Source organism: Lonchura striata, chromosome 1, assembly GCF_050655825.1.
Source record: "Lonchura striata isolate lonStrDom1 chromosome 1, ASM5065582v1, whole genome shotgun sequence".
NCBI lineage: Eukaryota > Metazoa > Chordata > Aves > Passeriformes > Estrildidae > Lonchura > Lonchura striata.
The window spans coordinates 19,520,463-19,539,186 of NC_140703.1; the positions used below are offsets into that span (position 1 = coordinate 19,520,463).

At 43.9% G+C, this 18,724-nt stretch overlaps 1 protein-coding gene across 9 annotated transcripts in view; it reads right to left on the reverse strand.

The window, feature by feature from the left end:
• FAM168A (family with sequence similarity 168 member A) overlaps positions 1-18,724 on the reverse strand; it is a 135,456-nt gene that overhangs the window by 69,981 nt on the left and 46,751 nt on the right. The gene's annotated exons all lie outside the window — the stretch shown is intronic.

An 18,724-nucleotide genomic window follows, 5' to 3' on the forward strand; every position in this document is an offset into this window, starting at 1 on the left:
ATTACAACCAGATAGCATATTTAATAATTCAAGTTTTGGATCTCTCCGTTAATTCCCACAACTTCTCCAGCGCTGCATATTCTGCCTACAAATGTACCTGGAGCAGATTCATCTTCCACATCCCTGCTCCAGGGGGGCTCAGGACTCATGACCCCACTTCCAGCTTGAGATGAACAAAGAGTCAGGCAAGGAATTCCCCCCCTTGGAAGAGCGAGCAGTTCTTGGGTGATAAAACCAACTGTGCTGAAGACCTGACCTTTCTGAAAGCAGCAGATAAAAGACCATTGGCCGCTGGCGAGATGGAGGAGGGCAAGTGTTGGTGAGCTCTCAGCGTGAGCTGACTGTGAAAACCTGCAGGCCAAGGCTGGGCTCCTGTGCGGGGCTGGGCAGGGCCACCCCCGATCCGACCCACGGGAGACTGTCGCTGAGCGAGAGATTCCCACAGCCCTTGTGCTCCCCTCTCTGATAAAAACAACAAAGCCGGGTCAGCTTCTTGTGGGTTTTATTAAGAGGAAAGCAAGTAACTTGGGAATTTGTGTCTCCTAAGTGTCAGTTAAGCAACTGGCTCAGTTAATTATCTTAATGAAGCACATTCTCAGTTCTGATTAATGGGAAAATCAGTCATTAAGCTTTATTAGCCGATGCATTCGTCTCCACAGCTATCTAGTGGTAATTTCACACCAGAACCAAACCCATCTTGCTTCAAAATCTGGGGATTTTGTTAAAATGTGTTATTTTACAGTTCATAAATAACACCATTCTCTCCAAACAAGTCCCTCATGATGGGGACACAATTTGTTACATCATTAACGCCTTTCACTTCACCTCCGGAGAGTAAACAAGTCAAACGTTACATGTTAGCACCGACTGACTTGACAACAATTAGTGCTTAATTAATTAGCTGTCCCTCCACCCCCAAGTTAGCACTGAAGGAGCCATCCTCAAAGCAAAGGAAGCCAGGGCTATAAGCAAGTGGGAAGAGACAGGGAGACTCCGAATTCCATCAGTGGCTTCACTAGCACACATCATTAAGAGCATTAAGAAGATCTTTAAGAAAATCAGTGTAGGACCAGGCTGCCTGGAGAAGCTGTGGCTGCCCCACCCCTGGAACTGCCCAAAGCCAGGTTGGATGGGGCTTGAAGCATTTGATCTAGTGGAAGCGGTCCCTGCCCATGGAACTGGATGAGCTTTAAGGTCCCTTCCAACCCACATAATTCTGTGATTTTATGAAATAAAATATAGGAGGGTAACACTTTACCTTTTCCTTGTTCCTTCCCAAAAACCACCAGTGACAGCTGGACCTGCTCCCAGAAAGGGCTTGGTATCGTGGCTGCTTTTCTAAAGTGCCTTTTCAATACCAGCATCATTTCATTTGTACTCTTGTGTGTGGAAAGAGTACTAAAAAAAATCATAATTCAGGGAAAAAAAAATGACTGTGTATGCGTGGCTTGCATTAGGTGTTGTACCAAATGGTAAAAGCAAAACACTCTTATTGAGAAAGATGAAAGAAATGCTTTTTATCCCAGATAAAAATGTTGCAACCGTGGTGGGGGCTTGAGAGCTTGTGAGGAAGAGGTTTGTGCTTCCTCCCTGCTTTGTATGCAGGGTGGGATTTCCAGACAGCAGGAAAGAGCCCCTGCAAACTGCATTTGGGAGGGATGATTTTCTCTACCATTCTGAAAGACAATGCCATCCAAAAATATATTTGAAATTCATTGCAGGCACCATGTTGTGGCATTGAAACAGCTACACTGAAATGGGAATTAAACAAGATTAGCAAAATTAAACCTTCTGCACTGCCAGAACCTGCGGAGTTCACTTGTGGCCATGAATGCCCAACAAAAAGACTACTAAAAATTAATTATAAACAGACAAACACCAGTGCTGCTCTATAGCAAGAGCTTCCAGTGCTTCCTAATCCCTGAGACAGCCACGCTCAGTTGCTCTGAGAGACTCCAGCAAGGAGTAACTCCAGCAGGAATGCCATGGGAATAAGCTGCTAGCAAACAGTCCCGGGATACTTTGTGGCTGTAACCTGGTTACACGTTCATCTGTTTTATCCTCCCTGTGAAACTGCAGGACACACTCCCATCCCACCAGCAACTGCTCCACATGAAGGGCAAACAGAGCCACTAGGGAGGGCCGGAATGGGTCACTGTGGCCTTGGCAGAGCTGGGGAATGGTTTGGCTCCATGACTTTGGAGGGCTTTTCCAGCCTTGGAGGGCCTTTCCAGCCTTGGAGGGCTTTCCCAAACTTAATGACTGATTCCATGAGTGTGTCCCCCACTCCTGGGAATCAGGAATCACTGTACCTCCAAACTCCTACAAGACACAGGCCACCAGGAACATCTCATCCCACTGCTTTCCCCCATCACTGGTTTACTTGGTGCCTTTGGAAACACTGTGCCCAGATCCCCCCACCTCCACAGGGGGGTTTGCAACCCTCATCATTACGGTTGGAAAAGATCTCCAAGATCATCAAGTCCAACCTCTGACCCAATATAAAAGCTAAAAGAACAAAGCAGGCATGGAAAATCCAGGAAGTTAATGAAGTTATTACCATTATCTTTTCAGAACAAAGGAATGAAATCTTTACAAACAGAGAAATAAATATATTTTGCAGGGTTTTTAAAACAGTGACATGGACAGGTGAATATTTCAGGCTCTCCAAAAATTAAATAGTAGCTCTGAACTTGAAAAGAAAAGAGTAAACAGTGGAAAAGGGAGCTGTTCTGAACAACAGACATTTTTTCCATTTTCTTTCAAGTCATTCCTTGTGTCAAGGTGATTTTCCCTTTAAACTCCCATTGCCTTGTTTTTTGTGGCACTGGGATGCAATGCCTTTTGAGAGCCCCGTTCCTTACGCTCAGGAGAGAGGTTACTATTTTCTCGATGTGCCAAAAGCAATTTATTTCGCATCAGGCGGCACAAAACCAACATGAGAGTGTATGAACAAAGAAAAGAGATACTTTTCTTCCTTGACCTGCACATCACCTCTTTAAATGAATTTTATACAAATTGCATGCTAATAATATTCAGTCAAAGTCTCCTTGAACATGAAAAGGCCTCCTGACCTTACACTCCATGCAAATTCCACTAATTTTCTGACAATTTTTCCCTTAAGTCGTTTGAAGCTTGACCCTCACTTAGGATCCACCAAACAATAATTAAATTACCTTCCAATTCATCTGTTAAAAGTTAATTTAGGCAAGTTACAAGGGTACATCCCACCTTTCCCTAAAAAAGTCTGGGACAGTGGGCACAAGCTTGGAGATTTGTTTCCACAATGAGCAGCTTCTTCTTTAATTTATCCTTTTTTTAGCAACACCTTAAGAGCTGACTGAACATCTCTCATGTGAAACAAAATATTGAACTTGTTACAGAAATGTAACAGGGTTTTATATAATATATATGTTATTCATTTATTTATTTATTTATTTATTTATTTATTTATGTAATGTGAACACATCAGGTTGACACATGGAAACCCAGACTGGTTTGGGTGGGAAAGACCTGAAAGATCATCCAAGTCCAAACCCTGCCATGGGCAGGGACATGTCCCACTGTCCCAGGTTGCCTTTGCCTCTCCAGGTGATCTCCCCCACCTCCCAAAACTTTACAATCCTACAGCATCTTCCATCAGATCCACCTCCAAAGCAGGACAGGAGCACTCAGATCTTCACTGAGGAGACACAGGAGAGTGTCCTGGGAGACAAAACCCCAAGGAGCCACATTCTCATCACCTGCTGCTTCCTCTGAGATGAAGAACTAAATAATCAGGTTTTCCAATAGAGAAAAGCCTGACATCCCTAACAGCAACAAGCCCTTTTGTCTTCATTGTACAAAAAATGAAATGGATAATTTATAAGCATAAAGCAGCTCTTGACTTTGGAATTTGCTGACCTTGGACTCCCCAAAAAATAAATGAGGCAGGAAAAATCTCAACCTTTCATTTGCTGAATTTATGATCTGCTTAAAAGCCAGAGGATCAAAAAATGATAATTCAGTAATTAATTCAATTTAATGTTTTAGACTGCATATTGAAATATTGTACAGGAAATCCCTGTCCTCCCTGAAAAGGCCTAGGAAGATGGGATCACTTGTTGCCCAAGTAAACCTGAATATGGGTGGCGAAATACCTGCACATTGTGTTTGCCTGGTTGAATTATGCAGAGCTTACACAAATACCCCTCTGATCCTAAATAAATGAGAAATTATTGAATCATATACTCACAGACTGGTCTGGACTGGGAGGAACCTTAAAGCTCATCCAGTTCCAAGCATGGGCAGGGACACCTTCCACCAGACTGGGTTATTCCAAGCCCCCCAATCAACCTGGCCTTGAATCAGTTCCCCCACAAGAAATTTCAGAATGACAAAAACCAAAAGATTCTGGCACATCTGGGGTTATATTAACTTGTTTCCAGCGAAGAAAATGTGTTCATGCAGATGAATTCTGTGCTGCAAATTCTCAGCCTTTTATCAGCAAGTCTGATGGGTTTCACCAGCAGGTAACCAATAAATACATGTATTTTTTAAAAGATCTAACATATCTGCCCCAGTGAGTCCAAAAACATTCTCAGCAGCTCTCAAATAACTTCCTTGATATATTCCTATTAATTTCTCTAACTTGAGGCCTTGCTGACTTTCCCTTTGGAGATGAACCCTGCTGTACTCTTGTACTCGGTGCTCTCTGACTGAGCTACAGCCTCTTCCAGCTGATTATCTCCATTCTGTTGTCTTCCCTATCCTACTTCATTATGTTCTGCTGGAAAGGCCTCTTGGAACACACAGCTCAAAGACACTTCTCTCTGCTCCTTCCTTTCCACAAGCACTGCCTGGGAGATTTGGGTTGGCCACCGGGAAAAGCCTGGATTATAAACGTCCACCCCACAACATCACCCAGGCACTACAAAAAACAGAACAAAATATTCTTAGTTATCTTTCTTATCTGAGCCTTCTTGTGCTGCTTCACACCTTTCTCCCAGCCAACCACTGCTCCTTCTCCTAAGAGAAGCTGCACTGCAGGAGTCAAGACAGAACAACCAGACACAAGAGAAAAATCCATAAAAACACAACTTCTAATACTAATAAATACCATCTTTCCCCCTTCCAAGCTCTTTAAAAATATTAAATAATGGATCACCTCTTTGGCTTTGTTTTACAGATGCAGAGAAGATTCAGGAGAGCAATGGGTTCAAGGGTGAGCTCACTGGGACCATTGGGATAGGTGGAATAACCATCCCTGGAAGTGTACAGGGAACACGGGTTAGTGGTGGCCTTGGCCTGGGTTCACAGATGGACTCAATGGTCTCAGAGGGCTTTTCCAACCTAAATGATTCCATGATTCTAGAGTTAACCAGACCATACTGGCAGGACCAGGATTCAGGTCTAATATCCACTTTCCATCACATTATCCTCAAAACCAAGCTTTAATTTATGTTTTGCCCCAAAATTTCCAACCACTACCACTAATTACTCTCCATCCATTTTTATAATTACTGCCCCCAAGATAGGAGAATCCCTTTGAAGCTATATCCCAAATACTGAAACATGACTCCTTCCCATGGATTGCAATAGGATAAACATCTACATTTGTCTGGGAGTCAATCACACCATACAAAGGTAGCAATCAGCAATACAATATTCCTGGAATTAAAATCAGATGAGGGCAGAGATATCTTTTTAATAACAGATGGGTCAGGCCTTCCTGGGCTCTATTTGGTTAAATCCACTGTGCTGCAGGTTTTGGCTGTAATTTGTCACTTCCAGCCATGGTTGTACCTCATTGCTCTCTAACAGTCTTCACCCAGATCCTGTTTTCTGGTCACCTCTGGAATTTCTTCTCTGGTCAAGACTGGAAACCCAAGGCAGGGTTGAGGAGCAGCTACAGCCCCACTTTCCCATTGGGCAGCACAGTAAATCTCTCCCTGTCCTCTTCTCTTCCTCTGCTCATGCTGATGGATGGACCCAGATGGGGTTTAGAGACTGGGAAATACGAGGATGAACAGTGCAAACAGAGGGAATCAATCCTCCCTAACAGTCCCTTCTTCCTTAAATATTTTGGAATCTTCGTTCTGAAACAAAGCAGTACCAGGGAAGATGAAGGAGGGCCCAGGCTAAATCTGTCATCAGGAAGGGAGCTTTGGCAAGAAGTTTGTTTATCATCGTCTTTTTGTAATTTTGTCTTGGCAAGAGGCTCTGTGTTAACAAGCCCAGGAGCCTGAAAGTCTTTCCCATCCATAGGACAGGCAGGCAGTGGCATTCCCTCACTCCATTTGGAAACCAAGCTACATGGAAGGAGAAAAACAGACTCCAGATTTATGCTGGGCTTGATGTGCCCCACCAAAATCCAGAAAATATATGGGGCAACTCAGTACCACTTGAAAAATAAGCAAAAGACGTTGCTGACTTTTTGGGGGAAAGCTGCCAAGTGATGAACAAACAGAACTCAAATTAAGAAATTAAGAAAATCACAACAATCATAGGCAGAGCTCAGTAAAACAACCAGCACAACAGAAAGCAAGCTTACAGAGATTACCACAATAGAAATCTTTAAATGAAGGCTACAGATGTCTGTAAAGCTGTCCCAGGCCTCAAACACAAGTCAAACATTCCATACAGGAATTACCAGAGGTTAGTGGCAGACACTGTATAAAGGACAAGAGGCAATAATCAGTGCATGTATGGCATGATCCCTAACACATGCAATATGCACTCAATTAGCATATTCATAGTTCACAACCACTGGAAAAGCCAAAAATTTTCCAGCCTGACACTACAGAAGATTTTGAAGTGCTTTTATTCACCTAAACACTTGTTCAGGTTCCCAGCCCAGGAGGCCAAAACCAGGAATGCTTTTGCAGCAACACAAAAGAAAGGGCTGAAAGGCCACAGCAAATCAACAATTAACACTTTTCACAGACTTCTGGACATACCTTCCTGCACTAAAGAGTGGGAAAAGAAGTTTGAAGGAGCTTACAGCTTGCAGTTTATATGAGGAAAAAAAGAACTACTAAATCTCCAGCCTATGATGGCTGGAAAACCCAGCTTTGCTTCCTTGTTTCCTATCAGGGAGATAAGACCAATTTGTAGAATGAATGGCAGGGCAGAAATTGCAGATCAGCCATTCCCTTCTTTCTTAAAATAACAGCGAGTGCCGAGAGCAAAAATACAGTAAAAAAAGTCCTGGAAGTGTCTCGGAAATGTTCAAAAGGAAAAGATTAGTCTGAAGCACCAAGCAAACATCGGCCTTCCCATGTGAACATCTGTACTCGTCTCAGATCGATCCCTCCTGGCCACAAGGTCAAGGAGCAGAGGAGCCACTTCAAAAGCCAGAGCTTCAGCATCCATGCAGGTTAAACAGTCACAAAATCACACAATGGTTTGGGTTGGGAGTCACCTTGAAAATCCTCCAGTTCCACCAATTCCATGGGCAGGGACACCTTTCACTAGCACAGGCTGCTCCAAGCCCTGTCCAGCCTGACCTTGGGCACTTCCAGGGATCCAGGGACAACCACAGTTTCTTTGTGGCACCCTGTGTCAGGGCCTGCCCACCCTCACAGGGAACAATTCCTTCCCAAAATTCCATCCATCCCTGCCCTCTGGCAGTGGGAAGCCATTCCCTATGTCCTGCCCCTCCATCCCTTGTCCCAAATCCCACTCTTGGTGGCAGTGCCAGGGAAACATTTGGACTCAATGTCCTTGGAGGCCGTTTCCAAATTTAACAATTCTATGTCTGTACCTATGACTGGTAATTTAATTATTCTTAGAAATCAGTGTTGATTTTACAACACACTCAAGTGTAGCCAGAATAAACCCACCTGGTTTAAGCACACAGAGCTGTCTGTAGCCTCACAGCTTCATATTATAAACTCTACAGAGAAAAAGCCTTCTTATATTGCACAAAAGATCCCAGCACACATTACACAGCAATTCCATGATTTACAGTGCATACCCTTATTTGTGCCTTTTTGAAAAAGAAGGAAAAAATCAGGCTTTTGATTTGCAACCAATTTGTGACACATTTCTTTTCATGCTGATAAGCCTCATCTCTGCACATAATAAGGCTTCTTTCTGCCATCATTTCTCCCTAACAATTCAATTTTCATCTTAAATGAACTCTATCAATCATACAACAGGTGCACATCACCTACTCAAGAGACAGATTTCCTTTCTCCAGATTTCTCTGTCTTCTGACAATGCCTAAATTGATAATAACTGTGATAAAACCTCCAGTCTGGTGTGGGACTAATTTGGGTAAGATTTGCTCTATTTTTTAATGAATTCACAAGTTTTTTTCCATGCATGGAAAATAAACTCAGTATTCCCAGAAGATATTTTGTGAAATACTAGTGGCATGTTTTTAATTTCCTTAATAAACAACAGCAACTGAGTTCCTGGTTTCTGTTCAATGATTAATTCAGCTGTGAGAGATGATTTCAACAGCAAGGGAAGAACTAACAGGAGATCTAGAAGGAATTAAATATATAATAAGCAGCCCAGTAGGCAGCACAGACTGTGGGTAGGAGAGAAACCAGACTGGATGTGCATTCTCTGGACAATGCAACCAGCACAGGGAGCACAGGGAAAGCACAGGGCAGGGCCTGGGCAACCTTCACAGGAATTGCCAGGCAACAGGAGTGAAAAAAAATGTCCTTGAGGGAAAGAAAAGGAGGGCAAATTATGAGTGTGGCTACGACCTCTACGATCTAGAGAGCCTGGGAAAACACACTTCAGAAAGAACAAATGTTACACAGCAAGACACTTCTTGCTGTGTCCCCCCTTCTCTATATTCTTTTCCCAAATTGACTTTTTTCAATAACTATAGAATGATCTGGTTATTCTTTTTCAATTAATGATATGCCTTTAATCACATTTGTAATATATATTTTATATTTTAATTTCTTTACCTAGGTGAATTTAAACACAATGGTGCCTGCATTTAGAATCAGAACACAGGGAACAACACTCCATAAAGTATTTCCACATAAATTTCCCAGGGCACAGGTGTTCCTCACTGTCATTACTGGGGCTGTGCCATCCCACCAGCATCCCTCCACGTGCAGAACACCCCTAGTGCAAAGCCAGAGGAAGATGGAAAGTACACAAAACAAGGAGAGGAGGATGCACTTCACATGCCTCTGTTTTTTCTGGAAAATAAAACCCAGCTGTGCCCAGATTTTGGTGTCAGCGCAACAGTGTCAGATTTGTCCTCCCAGTGTGGCTGAGGGCTATGGAAATGCAATTACAAAGGGTTTTAGGGTGGCACTTTTAATTTCCCCCTCAGGCAGCCTGTTTGCCACAGGCAGCAACTCATCTGTGTGTTCTGTAGATGTTTAAACCCTTGGCAGAGGAAGCCCAGGTTTCCCCTGCTCCCACTTTTAGTTTGTAAATGAACATGAGCCCGCAGGTATTTCCAACTCGATGTGGATGAGCTGAGGTGAAGCTGCCATTGATGTCCTCACATCCCTCATTTGTTCAGCTCAGCCAACACTAAAAACATCTCTAAACCCATGAAATGTGTGCTTGCTCCTCCCCTGGTCTTTTATCTGATGTAAAATACCTATCCACTGGCTGGAAGGAGAAAGTGAGGTCTTATACTGAAGGATGGGAACACCATTTTGGAAGGATTTTATTCTGTATTTTAACAGGACAACACAAACAGAAGCTAAATCTAAATATAATTACTAGCAAAAGTTCTTCACCCAAATGGAGCACTGGAATGGGCACAGCCCCAAGGCTGCCAGAGCTCCAGGAGTGTTTGGACACTCAGGAATGCACAGGGTGGGATTGTTGGGGTGTCTGTGCAGGGCCCGCAGTTGGATTTTGATGTTTGTGGGTTCTTTCCAGCTCAGGATGATTCTATGATCTGTCAAGGCAGCCTTGTAGAAGGCGCAGAGCAGAATTCCCATCCCCACAGCAGCAGGAGCTCTATAGCTACACTCCTGAGCTCTTGCTGACCCAGGACTTGTAATCTCCTTCTGCTGGAGCATATTTGATACAAATGCTAATCCTCCTGATTTGCAATTCACTGCTGCCATCTGATCCTGCAAATCTTCTGCAGACATCAGAGCAGGCAGAGAACTGAACACGAGACAGAACTGCTCAGGCTGTGCTGCCAATTACCAGCAATTAAGAGGGCACTCAAAAAAATCCTCATCAGCCCCTGAACCACCTCGGGAACTCAGAGCTGGCATCACTGCCAAGCCTCCCATGCCTCTGCAGCCTTCTGCACCCACTGTGTGCAGCCTGTCTCAGCCATGGCTCCTGGACAATGTGTGCCATGAGTTCCTGATTCCAGCCAGGCTCCAGCAGAGGACAGCCCGTGCTGGGGAGGAAGCTTCCAAGGAACTTTGCTCCACAGGTGCCACGTGGAGGAACAGGATCTCCCCAGAGCTCCAGAAGAACACTGCAGCTCCAGATCTGTCACTTGTATATTAAAATGCCAGCTGAAGGCTTTGTAACAGTCTGACAGCCTGGATACGGTGCATTATGGAATCCCAGACTTTGTGTTGGAAGGGACCTTAAAAACCTTCCAATTCCACTCCATGCCATGGCAGGGTCACCTTCCACTATCCCAGGCTGCTCCAAGCCCTGCCCAGCCTGGCCTTGGACACTTCCAGGGATCCAGGGGCAGCCCCAGCTTCTCTGGGCACCCTTTGCCAGGGCCTCCCCACCCTCACAGACAGAAATGCCTTCCCAAGATCTAATCCAAATTCACCCTCCTTCAGTTAAAACCATTCCACCCTTGTCCTATCCCCTGTGCTGAATTCTTCTGCTGCTGCCCATTTATAAAATATTGTGACAATCCTGAGATCAATAGGAAAGCCATGTAAACTGAAGGAAACCCCTGGAGGAATGCAGGGGGACCAGATTAGAAACTTAGAGGGGGAAATTACAGAGGCAGAGGGAATGCAAAAGCATCAAGAGCATCCCTAAGTCCAAAACCAGGAACAGAGGCTGAGTCATGGCTGCTATATTTGGTATAAATCCAGAGAAATCATTCCTAAAATAGGTTAACAAAATACTAAGAAGCAGGAAAAGGAAATTCCATCTTGAATGTAGAGTGAAAAACTCCATCTCAGAGAGTTTAACATGGTAAGGAAAGCCCTGGGGTCACCAGCCTCCAAAGGGAATGAAATACTGGTGTTGCTGAAGAGGATCTTTGTTAGACATAATCCTGCAATTACAAAAGAGCCCCATAAAAATACAACTCCATTTCCCATCTTGTAATCCAGTCCATAACACTTGCTTTCACCAGCAAAGAAAAAGCATCCTGTTCTGTTGGGCCTTTTAAGGCTGTGCAGTGTTTGCTCAAAAAACAAAGTAGGGCTTCAGATGAGCAGCAGGAACTCTGGGGTTTACTTTCCCAGGGGTGATGAGAGCAGTGAGTATGCGCAGCCCTGGAAAGGTTTGGGAACTCTCAACATTACCAAAAAAAAAGAGGCTGGCAGCTGCTCCAGCAGCTTCTGCCCACCACCTCGGATCATTTCCTGCAAAGTTCAAAACACCCCTGGCTGGGTGTTCACACATTCTGCTTTGTATCCTATACAGTCTGGGCAAATCACTCAATTAAGTGGCTGTTAATTATGGCTGCACATCACTTCTTTCTCATCAGCATCAGCCTTGGAGCAATCACACACCTTACCCTGTTCTGCTTTGCTGTAACCTGATGTCTGAGCCCACATGCCCCTTCCCAGGAGAGGGCTGAAGTTGTGCTGCAGCTGGGCTGGGTTTGGGCCCCTCCTGACCAGGATTTTGGGGTGACTGCATTAATGAGGTGACCTGCTGGCCCATATCCCATATATCCTACATATTGCTGACATAAGTTGGAGACTTCATAAGGGTCCGTGTATCTCCTGACAGAGCCATCACCAATCAATCCAAAAATATCAACTAACAGAGGTTTCAGGTTAACTGAAGTGGCTCCATAGAATTATACTTGTCCAGATTTCTAAACTATTTCATGACTCCTTTATTGAGGAAAACCCATGCAATATGGAATATAGATCTCTGTGAAGCACAAGCACTGGTTTAACTGGAAGCCACAGACCTGAAGGTGACATTATACATGAAGTCCCAGGTCTGGTTGAGAGAAAGTCAGGAGAGATGAACTGAACAGGCCCTTAAAGCATCTAAAAACTCATTCTCTCTTCAACAGGGAGGCTGAGGAAAGCCTTCCAGCCAGGGAATCCAGGGAATGCCACTGCCCGTGCCTTGGCAGCTCCCCTGCTCTCATCACCAGCAACTGCTGGGTCTTGCTCTGCTCCCTCAGCTTCAAACAGCCTGAAGATGAATCATTATGAATCCCTGAACTTGCAGAACAAGGTCTAATTTTTCCAGCTTCAGTCTTCCATAACATTTGGCTGGCTGGATCAGCGGCACCATGCCAAGAGCAGGTATTTCACCCAAAAATGCTATAGACACATTGCCAGGTTTGGACACAGCAAGAGGACAAGGGAAGATACAGAATCCCAGAATTTGGGCTGGGAGGGCCTCAGAGTTCATCTAGTGCCATCCTCTGCCATGGGCAGGGACACCTTCCACTAGCCCAGGTTTGCTCCAAACCCCGTCCAACCTGGCCTTGGACACTGCCAGGGATCCAGGGGCAGCCACAGCTGCTCTGGGCACCCTGTGCCAGGGCCTCCCCACCCTTACAGGGAAGAATTTGTTCCCAGTATCTGGTCAGAATCCACACTCTATCAAAGTAAATGCGATTTTACTTTCCTTTTCACACCTTTGTCAATAATCAGTGCTCACAGATAAGAAAGTCAAAAATTCTTGTTCACAGCATTGGAACCACATTAAAAATACCCATAAACATAAAGCAAAACTCAAAGGAAATGACAGAGATCTACCTCAAAAAATAAAGAAATTTGGCTATTCCTAAATGATAGGAAGAGGCCACAGAGATGCTCTGAAATCTGGAACCAGGCTGGGAGAGCTAAGGGTGCTCACCTGGAGAGGAGAAGGCTCCAGGGAGAGATCAGAGCCCTTCCTAAAGGGACTCCAGGAGAGCTGGAGAGGGACTGGGGACAAGGGATGGAGGGACAGGACACAGGGAATGGCTCCCACTGCCAGAGGGCAGGGGTGGATGGGATGTTGAGCCATGGAGTCTCAGTCCACACCAAGAGCCTCAGAACAGCCCCTCAACACTTGGCCCCTCTCGATTCCTGCTTTCCTTGGATCCACAGAGCTGTTTGGGCTCAAGAAGCAATTACAGTATGAGAAAACAAATGGCTCTATTAACTTCTTGCAAAGTGTCACTTTGAGACAAGCCAGGTCATGTCACAACTAAATAACTCCAGAGTAACTGTTTTCAGGAGCCTTGGAATAAAGAGATGAAATTTTTCAGGCAGCAGAGTATAAGATGGTCAATCAGATTGTACCAATTCAGCTTCCATCACATTTTGTAATTTACAGCAGAGTTGACCATTCCTCACTAGCAGGATTGGAGAATCATCCACAGACCTGGATTGGAAGAGATCTTTTCAAGGTATTTAATAATTGCAGAAAAGATGCATGTTGGATAAAATATTTATATGCTCTCTGTGTCTATTTTCTTTTCATTTTTTATTCAAAATCCCAAAGTTTTTCCACATATGGGCCTTTGGGACCACAGGGATTGTACTGGACTGTTGCACTGCTCCTGAGCTAATCCAGATAAACTTTTAGCAACTCTGAGGGCAGGAACTCCAGTGTACAATTAATCCAATGGTGCTACAATTAATTCTCATTCTTCTCATAGTAATCTTGGTTCAGAGCAGCAAAACAAGACCAAAACATACTACATCAGCCAACTGCACCAGTTAGGAGTACCCTGGCCCAGAAATCAGCTACAATTTGAGAAAGGGCTCCTGGCTGTCATGGCTTTGCTGAAATTCACTCTGCCTGGCATCTCAGATTTCTACATCACATCCAAGGCACCTTGGACAGGGTAAAGTTTCTTTGTGCTTCATTGAGGTGCCAGTTTGGGACAGCTGCAAGAGCTTCCCTATTCCAGAAGTGCTCCAGTGGTTTGAGCAGCATAAACAGCTGATGTTTCCTGGGATGAGACCATTTGGGATGACCAGTAAACACTGTCCTTTTTAACTGCTGCCAACATGTGTTTCAATGTCCCCTTCTAAATCAACCAGCACAACCCAACAACACAAAACACATGGGGGAATTTTCTGCTGGATTTTATATCAAGCACTTGCCCACGTCACACAAAGGACCAGAAAAACAGCACTGCCCAAATCCATCCTTCAGGCACTCATCCATAGAAGGGCACCGTGAACTCATGGCTCATTTCAAAGCCAAAGCTGCTCTTTGCAGTTCAGATGAGAATCTGGCAAACACCCCTTTTTCCAAAGCATGAATCCTGCTTTTCCACTGCAGTTTCATCATAGATAGGGCCAGCTGGGGGAGAGGTAATTATTTTTTTTTTTTCTGAAAGACAGGACCTGCATTCTATGCAATGAATGTTTAAAATACAGTTTTAGGCTAGAGTCTGCAGTTTAGTTAGGCCACCTCAGAGAATGTTCCTTCCCAACCTGTCACCACCAGGTGAATTCTGGCTGCTCATTTAATGCAGAACTAGAAGAAAATTGGATTCTTTAAACTGAATTTAATATTCATAATTAAGTTTTAACTTCAAAATGAGTTAAAGATGAAAACCAATTTTAAAATGTAATTCCAAGAACATATTTACTTACAGCTTTTGAGCTATTCCAAGGCCAGACTTGGCTGGGTAGCTATACCAGGAGCACATCCTACAGGGTATTTACCAAGAAATTCCAGGGGATTTCTAGTTATTAGAAGAAGACAATCTGACCTGATAGCTCCCTTCTCAAAGGCTTCCTGAAACACAGGTGAAAGAGCTGGGAATTATTGTGGGAGAGGGATTTAGCATCAAGAGGCTTTGCCAGTCCCAAATAAAAATAGTAATACAGCAGCAACCTCATCAGTGGCACAGTGTCTTCCCTAGTTATTCTCACCACAGGCACCCCACACAAAAGGAATTTTCAGGCTAAGTCAGAGTACACAGTCGAGCAGCTTAAGGCACTTTATATTCTCAGTTTTTTTCCCCAACTTCCCGCAGATTTCTCTCCTGATGCCCTTCCCAGCCAAGAACAGCAAATGGAAATCTGCTCCACATCCGTGTGAGATAATGGTCTAATACAAGGGAAAGTATTTCCTTATACCAGGAGAAAACAGCCATCAACAAGACAAAGAGTGGAATTGCTCATTCCTAAGTGTTTCTGGATGAGTAGGAAAAGGAAAAAAAGGCTCTCTTTTTTTGATTCTCTGATTCTGGCTCTCCCTGGAACGCATCTGTATGATTTCACTTCTCCTACATCTCACAATCAAACAAACTGCCATCAAAAGCCACACATGGTGTTCCTAACTTGGGAATACTGTACATTCCCTGCTTTATTTTGGGATTTCTGATGTGTTTTTCCAATAGCAAGAGCTGTGATTACCGTGAGGACTCCAAGGGCTGAGCATGCTGTCAGTCATCTGGAAATTCTGCAAACAAACAGCACTTCAGCTCTTCCCTGCCAAGAATAAAATCTTATTTGGGACAGGGAAAAAGCCAGTGTTCTCTAAAGTGAGTAGGGTAACATAGAAATTTGCATCTGTTCACAGGAGGATTTAAAATATGGATCATTTCATGTAAGAAGAGTCCAAAGGTGGAAAACTTAAAGGCAAAAGACTCTGCCTGTGGGCTGCTTGAGGAATGTGAGAGAGCCCCCAAAAAATGGGAGAACAGGAGAGCAGGGAGGAGGATGCTCAGTAGAAAACAAAATCATGGGAAACAAATGAGTCAAAATCCAAACCAAAATGAGCTTAAACAAAAGTACAGAACACCTTAAACAAGCTAGAAAGTAAAAATAGCAAATACAGATCTGCTCCATGTTTATTCCAAGTACAGAAAGATTTGTAATTTCCAGAAAACTCAATACATGCTAAAGTCAATAAAACCAAATATTGTTTACTTTAAAAGTCAGGGGAAATTCAGAATGCCTTGTCCATGATGTGTTTGAAAACACTTTATCACATTCAAATCGCTCAGTATGTAACAGCACTGTCCTTATCTTTAACAAGTGTCCTAACGATTACCATGGAACTAGCCAATGTCTCCTCTCCCATGAAATAAAGTGGCTGAAATACTGCAGTGCCCTCACTCAGATAAATAGGCACAGCATGGGAAGCAAAATAACTCAACCCAAATCCTTCAATTGTGGCTAAAGAGTCCAGGACTGGGGAATAAACCACCTCAAAAAGCTACTTACAAAAGCCCCAGCGAGACAGTATTAAAAAATTAAAGTTATAGGACAATAGGAAAAGGGAATGTTATGGATTAGGGAGCAGCTAGGCAAATACAGGAAACAGCCTGTATTAAACATGGGATTTTCAGACTCCCAAAAGGGTAACAGCAAGGTGCTCCCAGAACCTTTACAGGGACCAGCAGTGGAAACTGGGAAAGAGACAGAAGAGACAAAGGAATGTTTGTGTAGAATAAATTATTCATAACAGTCATAATTAAGTTGGGAGATTCAGAGAGCCCTGAGAGAAGTGCAGAGAGTGAAATCATCTGCTGAGAGACAAGGTAACATGTGCATGCTGAATAAAATAATAAATCCTGCTCCTATTGCAGTGGCTGATGTTTTAGAAAGATTCCCCTAGAGGCAATTTTTGGCTATCCAAAAATCACTTATAATGGAGATTCTAAAATGCTTGATTGAATGCTGTAATATTTGTATCCATGCAATGAAAATGAAATTGCCAAATGACTAAAAAAGTGCATTAAATACTGCATTTCTTTCTTTTTTTTTTTTTTTCAAAATTAGCAGCATTTCTCATTTGAATTCCAGTACCTAAAGTGGCTTGAGGAGATCTGGAAGAGGGACTGGGGACAAGGGATGGAGGGACAGGACACAGGGAATGGCTCCCATTGCCAGAGGGCAGGGATGGATGGGATAATGGGAAGGAAATCTTCCCTGGCACAGGTTCCCAGAGCATCTGTGGCTGCCCCTGGATCCCTGGCAGTGTCCAAGGCCAGGCTGGACAGGGATTGAAGCAACCTGGGATAGTGGAAGGTGTCCCTGGCAGAAGTTCTGCCTCACATCCAGGTGGAACTTCCTGGCCTTCAGTTCCTGCCCTTTCCTCTGGTGCCATTGCTGGGTTCCATAAAGCAGATGTGAGACACCCTTTCCCAGATGCACCTCTACATTTTAATTCCCTCTGCTTTAAATTCATCAGCCTGCAAAAACATTCAAGAGCCAGTAAAACTCATTTGTGTCTCTTCTGAGGCCGACCCTCATTTGTGAGCCATGGCAGAGCAACACAAACACCAGATCATATACCTGGCATTTGGGTTTTCTTTTTTTAAACCACACCCATTTCACAGGTGGGACTGGAAAAGGATAAAGAAAATGACACGAAAGATGACAATGGTGAGGAGAACTGAAGGTTCAGCTCTGTGTGTGGCCTTCTGAGGAAAAAGCAGAATCAAAGTAGCAGACAAGAAGAGGAACTCTATAAAAACACACACAGGGGAAGGCAGAGCCACAGGGAATCCTGAAATGCTCTCACTGCACTGGCAGCAAGCTCTGCAGCACGGGGATGAGAACAAGGACATTGTAAGTGTAAGGATGATTTTCTCCTCTCATTTTACTAACAGATATTCCTACTATAAACTGATAATTTAGTTAAATTATCAGGAGAAAAGTGAAGATCTTACATTGCCTACTCTGCTCACATTATCGCCCATCCCCGTGCCTGGGTGAGGTGCTGAAGGCAGCACGTTACAATTTCTCTAAGCAGTATTTGACTGATAACCTCCCATGTCCAAGGAATTCTGATTTTTTTTTCTAAATCAACACTAGCACCACTCAATTCCTACATGGCATTCAGCTGGGATCCTGCAGACACAAAACCTTCATAAGACAAAAGCTTTCTTTTTCCCCAGTGAATTATTTTAAGGTTGTGAAAGGAATTTTTTTTTCCTTGTAAAGCAAGTTGTCTTTTTGTTTGAGGAAAAAGAATACACGTTTCCTCTTGTGTAGAAGATATTCTGATTGCATTACAGAGATCCTGCTGATGCACTTGTAGTGCCAAATAACCCTCAGGAAAATGAATTTTTCCAACAGTAAAATATACGGATTAACAGTTTAGAACACCCACACCCACTCAATAATCCCCAGGGCTAAACCCAACAAATTCCTAGGCTCATTAATTAGCTCGCATGCAGGAATGCAATGCCATGGATGCAATACTGTGCAGTCAGGATGTGTTTTATCAGCTCAGGGGCTCTGACAACAATGCAGTGCCTTGGCAGAGAGCCATGAATTCTGACTGAAGGCTCTCCAGCCAGGCTGGAGCTGCACGTGACAAATAAAGCAATGATTCACAGCTGAACTGCAGGGAGATGCTCTGGCAGGCCAGTAGCACCGTGGGGATGGGAATCTGCCATTCCGGCACTCTGGCAGCTGGAGGAAGGGAGCCCAAGGATGCTCTGGTGACATCCCAGGGTCACTGTTCCACCCCAAGAAGAGCAGAAATGGAGGGGAGGAGGAACGGTGGATAAGCTGCTGTGGTCTTCCCACAGCTACACCCAATTACTGTCCCCAGTCTGCAAACTCTCTACCTGTAATACTTTTTAAACTAACAAGAGAATTGGCTTCTTACTCCAAAATCTCACTTTATTTCAACATTAAATGCAAAATATTTAGGG